The 15,941-nt window shown below is 36.3% G+C and overlaps 1 protein-coding gene across 11 annotated transcripts in view; it reads right to left on the bottom strand.

The window, feature by feature from the left end:
• The window catches only part of LOC137244858 (G protein alpha q subunit), a 99,017-nt gene that overhangs the window by 55,584 nt on the left and 27,492 nt on the right, over positions 1 to 15,941 (bottom strand). The gene's annotated exons all lie outside the window — the stretch shown is intronic.

Here is a 15,941-nt window from a genome sequence, read left to right as displayed (position 1 = left end):
GCATTGTATATGTCTACGTGTGAGCGAATTTGTGTGGTCATGAAGGGCTTCCTAAAACCTCGATATTCAACGGTAAACGACGAAAGAGCCAACATACGAACTAAGCTAGCCGTTAACGATAAGAGATGTGAATGTGTTACCAATCTCACAAGCACCATCAAAATTGCGAGCGCCGACTTAGCCTTGCTAAAACGTCTCTTCCGCTTACCATCAAGCGCATTCTAATCCAATTGTCTTGAACTTCACAGTCCATTTGCAAGGTTGATGACTAAACTAACACGATTGACCATAGTGACGACGGTTAATGTGGATGGAATTGTGAATGGAATATACATGCTGATTATAATTAACGTATTTTGTAGAAACTAAAGCAAAATAAACAAGTAAAAACGGGACTGTCTTCGGCTGTGCCGAAGACTTCATACCTTTCATGAATGGGGCTGAACAATAATCTTACCCCGCTCGTAATCTCCGAATAATCGAATGTATAAGATAAGAAATATATAGTGAACAGATCTACATACCTTAACGATTTTTAAGATAAATATAAAATAAAAAACAGGTAGGTACTTTGTGTGAGGATGCAAAGTTTCAGGTTTTTTGTGGTCTGCGTGTAAAAACTATGACTACGAATCACGTATTTCAAGAATATATGACGTAAATGTAACTATTTGATGAAATTTGATGAATTTTGAAGCTTCTAGCCGTAAAAAGGGCGCAAAAATTAGAGTTTATATGGGGTATATAATATATATACCACCGATCTCTATGATTTTTTCAGACAACAATATATGCTATACACTTAAGCATTTGGTGAAATTTGAAGCTTCTAGCTGTTAAAACGGGGCAGAAATTGCGCAAAGTTTCTTATCTGAACAATCGGTTGTATGAGATATATACTATGTATACCACCGATCTCAATGATTTTTTCAGACATCAATATATGCTATACACGTAAGCATTTGGTGAAATTTGAAGCTTATAGCTGTTAAAATGAGGCCGAAATCGCAAACAAAATATATATATACTATATATACCCTCATATATATATTATATATATCACCGATCTCTATGATTTTTTGACACAACAATACATACTATATACGTAAGCAATCGGTGAAACTTGAAGCTTATAACTGTTAAAATGGGGTAGAAATTGCGAAAAGTTTCTTATCTGAACAATCGGTTGTATGAGATATATACTATATATACAACCGATCTCTATGATTTTTTCAGACAACAATATATGCTATATACGTAAGCAATCGGTGAAATTTGAAGCTTATAGCTGTTAAAATGGGGTAGAAATTGCGAAAAGTTTCTTATCTGAACAATCGGTTGTATGAGATATATACTATATATACAACCGATCTCTATGATTTTTTCAGACAACAATATATGCTATATACGTAAGTATTCTGTGAAATTTGAAGCTTCTAGCTGTTAAAATGGGGCTTAAATCTGCGAAAAAATATATATATATATTCTATATATGCCACCATATATATACTATATATACCACCGATCTTTATAATTTTTTCAGACAACAATATATGCTATAAAAGTAAGCATTTTGTGAAATTTGAAGCTTCTAGCTGTTAAAACGGGGCAGAAATTGCGCAAAGTTTCTTATCTGAACAATCGGTTGTATGAGATATATACTATGTATACCACCGATCTCAATGATTTTTTCAGACATCAATATATGCTATACACGTAAGCATTTGGTGAAATTTGAAGCTTCTAGCTGTTAAAATGGGGCCGAAATCGTAAAAAAAAATATATATACTATATATATATACTATATATACCATCATATATATATTATATATATCACCGATCTCTATGATTTTTTGACACAACAATACATACTATATACGTAAGCAATCAGTGAAACTTGAAGCTTATAACTGTTAAAATGGGGTAGAAATTGCGAAAAGTTTCTTATCTGAACAATCGGTTGTATGAGATATATACTATATATACAACCGATCTCTATGATTTTTTCAGACAACAATATATGCTATATACGTAAGCAATCAGTGAAATTTGAAGCTTATAGCTGTTAAAATGGGGTAGAAATTGCGAAAAGTTTCTTATCTGAACAACCGGTTGTATGAGATATATACTATATATACAACCGATCTTTATGATTTTTTCAGACAACAATATATGCTATATACGTAAGCAATCGGTGAAATTTGAAGCTTATAGCTGTTAAAATGGGGTAGAAATTGCGAAAAGTTTCTTATCTGAACAATCGGTTGCATGAGATATATACTATATATACAACCGATCTCTATGATTTTTTCAGACAACAATATATGCTATATACGTAAATATTCGGTGAAATTTGAAGCTTCTAGCTATGAAAATGGGGCTAAAATTTGCGAAAAAAAAATATATATATACTATACATATACTATATATACCACCGATCTTTATGATTTTTTCAGACAACAATATATGCTATATACGTAAGCATTCGTTGAAATTTGAAGCCTCTAGCTCTTAAAATAGGGCAGTAATTACGAAAAGTTCCTTATCTGAACAATCGGTTGTGGGGGATATATACTATATATAGGACCGATCTCATAAATTTTTTCAGGCAACAATATGTGCAATATACGAAAGTATATGGTGAAGTTTGAAGCTTCAATCTGTTAAATTGGGTAAGATATTACAAAAATCCTCTTTTTCTGAAAAATCGGTTGTATGGAGGATATGCTATAGTGGTCCGATCCGGTCGGTTCCGACAAATGTCTAATCGGACACCCAAATACACCCGCTCACCAAATTTTACCAAGATATCTCAAAAATTGAGGGACTAGTTTGCATACAAACAGACAGACGGACAGACGGACATGGCTAAATCAACTCAGCTCTTCAACCTGATTATTTCGGTATACTTAATGGTGGGTCTATCTATTTTCCTTTAAGGACTTACAATTTTCGGTTTCGTGACGAAATTAATATACCATTTCATTTTCATGAAAGGTATAAAAAGAGATTCTCTAGCATGTATAGTTTAGAAGAAAAGCAATTTGTATGTACATCCATCGCACAGTGTTTCGTGTAGAACAAGCTAGCTGGACAAAATTATTTTATGAGATTTTCCGTTTCATATGCAGTCATTTATTACAACTACGTCATTTTTTCCAGCCATATGTTCTTGTTTTTTTATTTTTTTCCAAAATTTTACTTCATATGCATACATTTGCTTATTTCATATACAGTAACTCGTGTGAATAAGTGACATATATCCAAAAAAATTTAAAGGACTTAAGAATATTACTTTATTGTACTTAAATTGAATGGACTACAAATCTCAATACTCTAAAAAATTCTAAAAATTCGGAAAAAAAATTAAAATTTTTTATGAAAATTCGTCGAATTTTTCAAACATTTTTAAATATAATTTAGTTTTTGTTATAGATCGTGACAAATTTTCTTATGGGAAATTAGTTAAAATATGAAAATTCGTCGAATTTTTCAAACATTTTTTAAAAATAATTTAGTTTTTGTTATAGATCGTGACAAATTTTCTTATGGGAAATTAGTTAAAATAAATTTGCGAAAGCGAAAATTGTAAGAATTGTCCAAAAAAGGGTGTCTACTTATTTATGTGAGTGACTGTACATATGTACATACATATTTTGTATTTATTTGAGTATTTATGCTGGCACTACAATTTTTACAAAATTATTTTATAGTACCAGTCAGGAATATAAAAGTGAATTACAATAATAATAATAACAATGTCAACTTTTGCTTATATGTGCTATGGCCAGAGCTTCCATCGCAACCCCACTTGCTGATTAAAGTATACGTCAATTTTGTAGGTAATAAACTAACAAAAACTTCTTGATTTGCTAAAACTAAACGCTCAACAGTTTTATCTAATACGGTCTGGACTTTAATTTCCGCATGTGTTTCACCCACATCAATTTCATTTGGATAGCATTCTGCCTTAGCTTTTCTTAGACTATAAAATGGTGGATAAACCTTATGGCCTGCCTTGATGCTCCACTTCCGAGTCGTTTTGTACCCATGAGTCGTCGACTTGCTATCTACGTAGTATGCTAAAGCTTCTACATTGCTTAAGCATCGTGCATCTGGCTAATATGTCATCTTTTTTCCGGATATTTGAGTGGTTTCCTGTGATAATTTTATAATGTTAGCAATATTTCTGTTGCCGGACATACGCGTAGATACTTCTGCTGCATAAAGTAACTCACCAGGACTTCTAGATTGCAAGAGGTCATCCACTCGACGCCGTTTGGTTTTTTCACTGCAGCTAACAAAGTCCTTCTTTCGTCTTCCGGGGCCGGGGTTACCTGAAAAAGTGGTTGGTTGGTCTGATGGCAACTTTGAATCCACCGTTATTGTAAATGTGAAGTCTGGACCCGAAAGCCACTCCGAGTTTTTATTCAAAAATCGCTCCTTATGTCTTCCAGAAGTGATCCACTTTTGATCCAGCTTCGACGAATATGCCGATATTTGTAAGCTTAAGCTTTAAATAAAAAAATAATATAAAAATATCTGGTTTTCTTCGAATGTTGACCCCAAATGTCAAAAAACTCCGTTCTTGGTACGGTTATAACTAAACTGCTTTGTGTTGTTGATTTTCCGACAGGGTGAATAGTTGATGATTGTTGTGCTGCCATATTAAGTGTCGTTGATCGTTCTGATTTGTTATCAGTTGTGCAGTATTTATATTACATTCAGGTATGTCGTATATGCTACCAAATGGGGTTGTTTTGTGTAGCGTTCCTGTGTGGTTATATCTCCATTAGCATTGCTTTGTATGTACCTGTTTTATGCCTTATTGACTGGTGCGGTATGTCGTGGCAGGTTGAAGTCAGTGATCTTCACCTTTTTGCTTTTGGTGTGCTCTTGTTGACCTTGCGCGTTTATTTGTGTGTGTTTTATGGCTACGTGTTTGTTCCCTGTACCTGGGAATTGGTTTTGCTGTTTGTAGATCAGCTTTAAAGGTTCAAATATCTCGTCGGAGCTGGTAAGTACATACATCCTATTTTATATGTAGAGATAACTAAATCTACAAAAAAAAAAAAAAATTTTAAATAGATGTGCAAAGAATTCGCAATGGTTTTTTCTTTCGACTATTAGAGAATACTTGCGACTATAACATACAATGTAAAATTTAGCCCGGATGTCCGCGGATGTATGTAACTTTTTTGTCCCCAAAATTAAAAATATAGAGAAAAAATACCTTTTCTTCTTAATAACGGAATGTTAAATATATTGAAAATACTCTATTTGCGAAAGAATTACTATTAAAAAATTTTATTTACCTTCGAGCTTAGAATCCATAAAAAAAATTATATAAAAGTGTTCACTTAAAAGAAATATGAAGCTTAATATTCAACAAGAATTTTGCAAATTAATCAATGCTTTTTACGGCCACTCCTGCCTTATTACTTCAATTACTCAATATATATGAGCAAAAATATCAAAAAAAAAAAACACAAATCCCGTTATTTTGTTTGTTTTCTTTCATTTCTCATTACACTTTTCTTAGAATAAGAACTTTGTTTTTGTCCAGCTAGCTTGTTCTACACGAAACACTGTGCATCGTCGTGCCTATGTTAAGTTCAAGATATACTTTTGTTATGTTTTGTGTCCGGAACGTTGACACTACGCTTCGTTTTTGTAATCGATAATAGCCTATGCGATTTATGTTACATTTCACTTTTTTAACCAAATTTTTATTTTATTGGCCCACCTGCATAAGATAAATTTCATATCAAAACCTATAAAAAAAATGCACATTTTGAACCCGACCACCTCATATAACATATCCAAAAACTAAAATGGCGTTTTTTTCTTCTTTTTTATAAAATTTTTAAGTAAATTCATCTCTATATTTTGATATCATAGTACTTTTGAGCTGTGATAACTACGGAACGGCTCAACCGATTTCCAAAATCTTGGTACCATTGGAAAGGTATTCTAATTGGCTATCGAAATCGTACACTGACAAAATGTTGTCTTACGTGTTGTATTACGCTGAAAAGCATTTTTATGTTTTTAAATGCTTGATCTTTGTAATTTTTTCCAAGTTTAGTCTTTAAAAACTTAAAAAAATTGGTTTTCAGCGAAATAAAATACGTTTTCGAAAGCCTGTTTGAATACCTTTCTAATGGTACCAAGATCTTGTAAATCGGTTGAGCCATTCCGTAGTTATCACAGCTCAAAAGTACTATATCAAAATATAGAAGGATGAATTTACTTAAAATTAAAAAAAAAGAAAAAATACGCCTATTTAGTTTTTGGATATGTTATATATATTAAATAGACCTTTCTAATAAAAATATATTTTATTTTAAAACACTTGACCTTTGAAGTTTTTTCAAGTTAAAAATTTTATATTAGAAAAAAAAAATTTTTCAGTGTATTAAAATATTTTACAGTGTATATTTTCGAAAGCCGATTTGAATACCTTTCCAATGGTACCAAGATCTTGGAAATCGGTTGAGCCATTCCGTAGTTATCATAGCTCAAAAGTACCTATTAGCGTCATTTTTCACGCATTTTTCACAACTTTGACACCTTTCCACGCCCACAATTTTTCAAAAATGCAATTTCTAAAAATGAGGTTGTGCTTGTATAGGTAAAGTGCAAAATTTCATCAAAATCTGAGGGGGTTGGGTTCAATGCATATCGGTATTGATATGAAATTTATCATAAGTGCACAGTCATAGCGTCTCCAGGAATAGATCAATATCTTCCAAATAGAAGATGAGGGTGCTAAAGAAGTTTATTGCCACTGTACTACTTATAAACATTTTTATAACGGTAATTTGAATCAATTTAATGTCTTATTCTTAGTGTGATAGAGTGTAACCAATCTCTGGAAATAATCGGGATAGAGAGAAGCATACATCTATATTCTGTCCCAAGGCATATGGGAATAAATGGGAATGAAAAAAACGTCTGAGTTAGCTAAAAACGGTGCATCCATCGAAGCTTGCTCCGTAGAAGCTTAAAATACTCATGACTGGTATTTTGACTCAACATTGCCTTCTGGCGTCACATGCTTTTAAATTAGGCTTAGTCAGTGATAGCAGATGTAGAAAGTGCGGATTGGAGGAGGAAACGATCGAGCACGTGCCTGCGCTTGCCAGGCTAAGTCTCCAATTATTGGAGTTATACAGCTTTCAGATCTAAAAGCGGCAAGTGACATAGGTCCTAGAAAGGTTCTAGTATTAACCAAATAGGACGGAATTATTATTTTATAACATAGGTCCTGGTTTTTGATAGGGCCTTTCTGTTTGGTCGTTAAACAAACTTCTGGTAACACTATGGACACATTCAGTCTATGTGAGGTCCTCACACGCTCTCTAGGAGGAGAGCTTTTGTTGTGTTATTTTTCACGGCTTAACATTCTTATTGTCAATATCATTAATTTAAGCTTATCCATAAAGGTCAGAAATGTATTTGCCGTTCCTCTACATGTCATGCGAGCGCAGCGACTGAGTTTCATCAGAGCAAGCAGTTTTCGCGTGTACTTTTAACATCTCATGAGTGATTTCTGATAGCAAAGCGATACCTTAGCGAAAAAATCGAGTTTCTGTTCCGTCTGAAAAAATTGGAACGAGCAAAATGAAAACAAAGACTGTTCTACGGCACGATCGATGAATCCGCCTCCACTGTCGCTAATTGGGCAAACTATGGAGACCATTTTCCAGGGCAGCCGGTTTGGCTCACGGTCAAATTATATCGTTCCCGAGATGGTCAGGTGAATACCTCAATGATGCTTGTTACCGGAATGTGCCGGATCTATATCCGGCAAAGCACCTTCAACATCGATAACACTCCCCAAAAGTGTCTTTACATTGATCCCGTGATTTGAATTCAAAACTTTCATTAACATTGATTTTTCTTCCGATTTGCTTTGTTCAGCTTGGAATTGATTTTTCGACGAGGTAACAATAACGACAAAGGTACTTGGAAGTCAGATTTGATTGTTAAAGAATTATATTTTCGAGGTTACCACTACAAATGCCATAGCTAAATTAATGTTGTATTATGTTACCAACAGAATTATTTACATAAAAAAATGTACTTTACAAAACAAAAATTGCCTCAAGGAAAGTATAACAAATCTTCATTCGAATGCAGTGTCGCTAATGCTTTGGCTTATAGTGCTGTGATTGTTCTAGCTATAAATTTAACTGATATATAGATTTAACTTAGTGGCTTTTGGCAGCGTTGGCAGATACTGCGATTTTTGGGGAATCACGTGGTTTGCTTCAGTAACGTTCCACTCGCACCGAGTTTTCATCATTGATTGTGAACAATAATAGTAGAGCAATATGATATAAATCACTGTTCATACGCACGAATACTAGCAATCAAAAACAGCGTGGAAGTGTTTTTACTTGCCGAAGGATTTGGGGTGTGTTTTCGATGTTGGGGGTCCTTTCCCAGATTTAAATCCGGTAAGTTCCGGTAACAATCACCATTAAGGTATAAGCCTGACCATCACGAAAACGATTTCATTTGGTTATTTCTGACGCTTTTACGACAGAAATACCTCCCGCGCGTATATTCTAAGTCCCCTAACTCGCTGCGGGTTCATATTGTCGCAGCTTATAGTGCCTGTGATTGCCAATATGGCAAAGTGTAACTGCGAACGAGATGCAGATGCCGTCACAGTCAGTCACGTCGATTAATTTGAAGCTATCGCTGCTATCTGTTGTGATATTACAAGCGCTGTGAGGAATTTTTTTAAAACAAGAGCATTATTGAATGAATGGCGCTTTCTTTTCTGGAGGAAAACGTAGCCCTTTTATCACCTAAACTCCACTTCATAAGAAAATCTCAAGTCTCTAGGGTCCTGTGTCCGATCACCCTTGAGGTACATGGACACCGAGATGGCAAATTATCTCTAATTATCCAACGAAACACCCGCATTCCCATGAGTCCTAAGAAACTGGAAAGAATGCATACTAACGCAAAATATTTCTAGAGGGTTATGACAGAAACTCACACAGGAATAAAGTGCACATATTATGTATGCATTCTACACGTATATAAATATCAAAACAAAACTTAAAAAGAACAAATGCCTTCATTTTTTGTTTCTGGTTCAAATCTAATTAACGGTTATACGTTACCATGCCCAATGTCATGGCTGTGTGAGGGCATATACGAGAGACTATTCTCTCTTTTTCCAATATGTGAAAATTGTATTTATTTATTGACTATGCAAGAAAATGCGATATACCAAATTGTAAAATAAATCAAGCAACTGTTTCCGACGAAATCAAGAAATAGAGAACAAAATAAGCGCTAACATAACATATATATGTGATTTTACAGAGATTGCTCTTCTTTTTACTAGAAAAATATATATTTGAATTAGGCAGCGGTTCAAGAAATTATCATCATATATATTATTTCTAATTGCTGTTTTTACGCTAGATGGCAGCACAAGCTGTAAGTTAGTAGAACAGCTGATTTCTGTTGATATTTGATAAGAGACTTTTATATTGGTTACGCAAGATGTGCACGGGTCAGGGTCGTACATCTTGTTATCTTTTGAGTTGGCACCTAAGTATTCATATACCTGTGAGATTCTCACGATTGAAAGATCACACTATATCGCAGCGACAGTTTCAAAAAATCCCCGTAACTACCACAAAGGGACGGTAATTTCGCCTCGTTCGCAATTATGCTTACCAATAATGGCAAACACAACACATCACAGCTCTCGTCACAGCACAATTAGCTGAGATAATATGAGGCAATGCGCCCGTGATTTGTGCTGCGAGTAAATGGCGCTAGATGTCGTAGTGAATCCCGATATATCGATAGAACCTTCTATCCAGCAGTGGATAGCGATTTAGATCATATTGCTCTGCTGTCACTGTTCAGACTCAGCCACGGATATAAATCGATGTGACTGCCAACTCTTATTAGCGTGATATTATTATAAATGTACTGGTCGGAAATACATAATGGTAAAAATTGTAGTTATATCAAAACGGATGATTTGCATGCACATACGAGCACGAAATAAGCAGCAAAAATTATTAGAAATCATATATATTATTTCTAATTGCTGTTTTTATGTACGGGTCCCTTTTTCGCTCTTATTTGGAATCTAAATCTATAAATAAAGTTTTGGTTGTAAAGATGGAGATTCGGGCTATTAGCGAGCTTTCACATTAGTCCATTGGGCTTAGTTCTTTTGTTCAGCCATATTTTATTCAAATAATTTGTTAAAAATAAACGATTGTGAGCACACAAATAAATCTATTTGTACTATGGCACTATTGTGAATATTTGCACTGCATTACTGGCAGTTGCTATTGTACGCTAGTTGGCAGTGCAATCTGTAAGTTTTAATTGATTTATAGAACAGCTGACTTCTGTTGATATTTGATAAGAGACTTTTATATTGGTTGTGCAAGATGCGCACGGGTCCGGCTCGTGTTGATTAAATCCTTTTTTCATTTATTTTCGTTAAATCTAAAAAACTCAATAAATCCTGCAACTTACGCTTTCCACACCCATTTCAAACATTTTTGAAAATCCGAAGTGTTTAAAATTCTACGTAAAAATTCGAAATTTTTAAGATATAAAAAGTAAGGAAGGCTAAGTTCGGGTGTAACCGACCATTAAATACTCAGCTGAGTGCTTTGGAGACAAAATAAGGAAAATGAACCAAAGGTAACCCTAGAATGTGTTTATATGAAATGGGTCTCAAATGGAAGGTGTTAAAGAGTATTTTAGAAGGGAGAGCACCGTAGTTCCATAGGTGGACGCGTTTTCGAGATATCGCCATAAAGGTGGACCAGGGGTGACTCTTAGAATGTGTTTGTACAATATGGGTATCCAATTAAGGTTTTAATGAGGGTTTTAAAAGGTAGTGGCCCTTAGTTGCATATGTGAAGGCGTTTTCGAGATATCGACCCAAATGTGGACCAGGGTGACCCAGAACATCATCTGTCGGGTACCGCTTATTTATTTATATATGTAATACCACGAACAGTATTCCTGCCATTATTCCAAGGGCTTTTGATTTCGCCCTGTAGAACTTTTTCATTTTCTTCTACTTAATATGGTGGGCGTCAGACCCATTTAACAAAGTTTCTTCCAAAGTTATATTTTGCGTGAAAAAACCAATCGAATCACCAGTCATCCCTTCTTTCGCATTTGGTATAGAATTACGGCATTTTTTCATTTTTCGAAATTTTCGATATCGAAAAAGTGGGCGTGGCCAAAGTCGGATTTCGCCCATTTTTAATACCAAGATAAAGTGAGTTCAGATAAGTACGTGAACTAAGTCACGTGTGAACTTAGTCAAGATATATCGATTTTTGCACAAGTTATGGTGTTAATGGCCAAGAGGAAGGACTGATTGGGCGTGGTTATAGTCCGATTTCGTTCATTTGAAATAACTATCTGAGTTGAGTGCCCAGGAACGTACATACCAAATTTCATCAAGATACCTCAAAATTTACTCAGTTATCGTGTTTACGGCCGGACGGACGGACATGGCTAAATGAATTTCTTTTTTCGCCCAGATCATTTTGATATATAGAAGTCTATATCTATATCCATTAGTTTATGCCGTTACAGGGTACGGTTATGCGAACAAAATTAATATACTCTGTGAGCTCTGCTCAGATGAGTATAAAAACGACTGAGCTATAAAACTCGATACTCAAACCGTTTCTGAAAATTCTGCGTAAAAATTTCGAAATTTTTAAGATATGAAAAGAAATAAATATAGTTTAGAAATTGGTTTTAATATTTTTCGTTATTTAATTCGTGGAATTTGTTTTCTAAAATTAAAGAAATAAATAAATGCTAACTTATTATAGAAGAAAATAATTCATAAAATGAGTTAATAATTTTTGCTGCCATTTTTGTGTTCACAACTGTATACACCTGTGCGCACAGAAATAACAGCAAAACGATTAACACATTTTGCCAATTATTCTTTAATTTCTTTTATTTTAGTTTATTAGACAAAAGACTTTAATGTATTGTGAAGCTAAAACTATGTAAACAATATTCAATACGAATATTTCTTCTGAAATGTTTCTTTTTGGAACTATCCCCCTATAGTTTAGCGATCGGTATAATTATTATTATAACTTGGTTACCATTTCGGGATTGTTTTCAGGATAGCTTTGGGCCTATGTCTTAGGCATTTTTGCGAATATTTTCGGAATCATTTGGATACCAGCAGCGGATAACTTCGTGACTTCTTCATTCATTTGGAATTATTATGGCCTGGCTGTCCGCGGATAATATCGTCCGGACACTTCGAATCGTTTCAGGATTATTTACTGAAGATTTCGAGATCGATTCGCGACCATTTCGTGCATGACCACTTCGAGACTCTATCTCGATAATATCCGCGATATCTTCGAAAAATTTCATAACTCCTTTTCAGGGCTGTTTTTCTATAATTTTGGGTGTTTATAGTTTTCAAATCATTTGGATCAATTTTGGAATCAACTAGGGCATATTTTACGACTATCATATCGGTTTTAAGAACCATACTAAGCATAAATTTTTTTTTGTTGTGTTCGGGATCAGTTCGAAATTGCTTATGGGATCTTTAAGGGATGATTTCGAGATTCTCGGATCCATTTGATAGTAGTTTAGTATGGCTTCAGGACGATTTCGGAATAATTCCGAGACCATGTTTTAAAGTACATGCCGGGACTATTTCGAAAACATTTTTGGGTGTTTTTAATTAGTTTAAGTTTAGGGCAAGAAAAAGGAAATTATGAGAGGAAGGAAAATGGGATATCGAAAAGAGAGTGAGAAAATGGCCTAAAAATATACCAGCTTTAAGACATGCCTATCATAAGAGAAGACTATTATTTCACAAGATCCAAGACAGTTGAGTAAGTAACAGATGGTTGAAGTACCGTAGCATATCTTATCCGGACGGCCCATATCCATAGCACTACCTTACAGCTTCGGGTGTTTTTGCGATTACAGCACCCACATATATAGAAGAGAACTTTTAACTTTTAAATTATTTTAAAATGAGACTAAGCTGCAGCCAAGCGTTAGTAAATTAAGGTTTTGTATTCTAGTTAGTCATTGGTTATTCTAGTTTTCACTTAATAGTTGTGTTGTCTGCCGCTGCTATCGAAGTCTGTCGAATATATGAACATACATACATACATCCCTTATAAGCGTCCCAATAAGCAACTGTCAGGCAGTGAGATGCTTCACAACATCTCTTAGTTGATCACTTCCACGGCAAACAGTGTTTAAGGAATGGATTTGTTCTTCCCATAAATGGACACATTTTTTTCGGACTGCAATTTTTCGTTTAGTTGAGTTAATTAAATAATTAAATGATCAACAAATCGGAGTCCGAGGAAACTTGCAGTTTCAACAGGCTTGGACCAAGAGGCATGGGTGTTAGAAGCGTTTGTTCCACATAGCAATTAAAAAGATGGATGGTGTCATGTGCGGACACTTTACAAGCGAAACATAAATTGGGTATGTCGAGGCTGATTCTGGATAAGTAAGAGCGTAGGTTAGGTTAGGTTGAACTGGCCGGTCCATGAGGACCTCACATAGACTGAATGAGTCCGTAGTGTTACCAGAAGTTTGTTTTAACGACCAAACTGAAAAACCCTATCAAAAACCAGGACCTATGTTATAAAATAACTCCGTACTCTTGGCAAATAGTAGAAGCTTCATAGGACTTAAGCCACTAGCTGCTTATAGATTTGACAGCTGTACCACTCCTAATAGCTGGAGTCTTAGCCTGGCAAGCGCAAGGCACGAGCACAGAACCTTCCTCCTCCAACCCGCACTTCCTACATCTAATATCACTGACCAAGCCTTATTTAAAGGCATGTGACGCCAGAAGGCAGTGTCCAGTCAGAATACCCGTCATGAGTCTAAAGTCCTCTCTTTTTAATGATATAAGCAACTTTGGGACGTCTGCGGAGCAAGCCTCAAGGGATGCGCCCTTTTTAGCTAGTTCATCTGCCAGCTAGTTTCATTCCCATCTATTGCCATATGCCGGGGGCTCCAATATAGATGTATGCTTCTCCCTGTCCCGATTCTCTCCAGAGACTGCTAACACTCTAATACGCATTTAGATGCTGGATGCTGTGCTATGCGAGATTATTGCCTTAATTGCTGATTGACTGTCAATATAAAAGTTAACACGGTTGCAGCTTAAGCTATTCTCTTCCAGTGCTTCTACTGCTTTGGTTACGGCTAATATTTCCGCTTGGAAAACGCTACAGTAATCCGGCATCCTGTAGGATCTGTATACCGCAGACCCTACTCCTTCCACTACTTTGGAACAATCTGTGTACACATGTATCGCCTCGTCCGCCATTTCAGCACCCTTGCTTGTGGCCTTAAGATCTCCCTCGAAGCGCTGACAGGGAAACAGGTAGTCTGTTCGTCTTGTGATTGATGACGCTATACTACTATGTCCGTATGGTCGGCGCTCAAGCTGCCCCGAGGCACCGAGCCTGGTTGCAATTCTTAACGCTATGTTCTTTGCTACGAGGATTAAGGCCCCTCAAATTTTTTGAGGTAGGTTGTTTTTTGTGTGGCTTTCCTCCAAACAAGAACTCCATAGTATAGAATAGGGCTTACAATCGCTGTAAAAACCCAATGAGAAAGAGCATTCTTTTACATGCATAAAGTGCCTTTGAGGCCTTCTTCACCCTCTCCTCCACGTTGAGCTTCCATGACAGCTTACTGTGTAGGATGATTCCTAGATATTTTGTGCAAGGTTTCTCCTGTAGGGTCCCCCTCCTAACTTAGGCCTGGTCCAATTAGGGACCTTGTACCTCTTTGTAAACAAGACCATATCGGTCTTCTCCGCATTGGCTTTCAATCCGACATTAGATGCCCAGGTATGGATATCCCGAAGCTCCCGATCCATCAAAGAGCCAATCGTTGGAAAGCACATTCCACTTATGACAATTGCAACGTCATCTGCGTAAGCCGTAAGTTTTACGGGTCCCTCATCGAATCGCCTAAGCAGTTGGTTGATAACCAGCGTCCACAGCAGAGGTGATAGCACCCCTCCCTGCGGCGTTCCCCTGTCCACTGATTTCGTGGCCTCGTACAATCCCCATTGTGATGTAATCTTCCTGCAATTTAACATGCAGCCGATCCATCTGGTTAAGGGTGGATGTACTTTAATGTAATTAAGACCATCCATAATCGCTCATTTAGATACATTATTGAAAGCGCCGGCAGGTAGGTAGGTTGAACTGGCCGGTCCATGAGGACCTCACATAGACTGATTGAGTCCGTAGTGTTACCAGAAGTTTGTTTTAACGACCAAACTGAAAAACCCTATCAAAAACCAGGACCTATGTTATAAAATAACTCCGTCCTCTTGGCAAATATTAGAAGCTTCCTAGGACTTAAGCCACTTGCTGCTTCTAGATCTGACAGCTGTATCACTCCTAATAGCTGGAGTCTTAGCCTGGCAAGTGCAGGGCACGAGCACAGAACGTGCTCGATCGTTTCCTCCTCCAACCCGCACTTCCTACATCTGCTATCACTGACCAAGCCTAGTTTAAAGGCATGTGACGCCAGAAGGCAGTGTCCAGTCAGAATACCTGTCATGAGTCTACAGTCCTCTCTTTTTAATGATAGGAGCAACTGTGTCAGTCTAAGGTTGTAAGACCTACACATAATCTTCGACACTTTACAGCCAGCGCTTGAACCCACGCCTTTCCCGCTTGGTCGATCATGTGCATCTCTCGCCTTCGCTTAATCTCGCCCAATCTAATTGGGACATCTACGGAGCAAGCTTCAAGGGATGCGCCCTTTTTAGCTAGTTCATCCGCTTTTTCATTCCCATCTATTCCCATATGCCCTGGGACCCAATATAGATGTATGCTTCTCCCTGTCCCGATTCTCTCCAGAGACTGCTTACACTCTAACACGCA

This window comes from Eurosta solidaginis, chromosome 3, assembly GCF_040869045.1.
Source record: "Eurosta solidaginis isolate ZX-2024a chromosome 3, ASM4086904v1, whole genome shotgun sequence".
NCBI lineage: Eukaryota > Metazoa > Arthropoda > Insecta > Diptera > Tephritidae > Eurosta > Eurosta solidaginis.
Note: the sequence above shows the minus strand (reverse complement) of the source record. Positions and strands in the feature narration are given on the sequence as shown.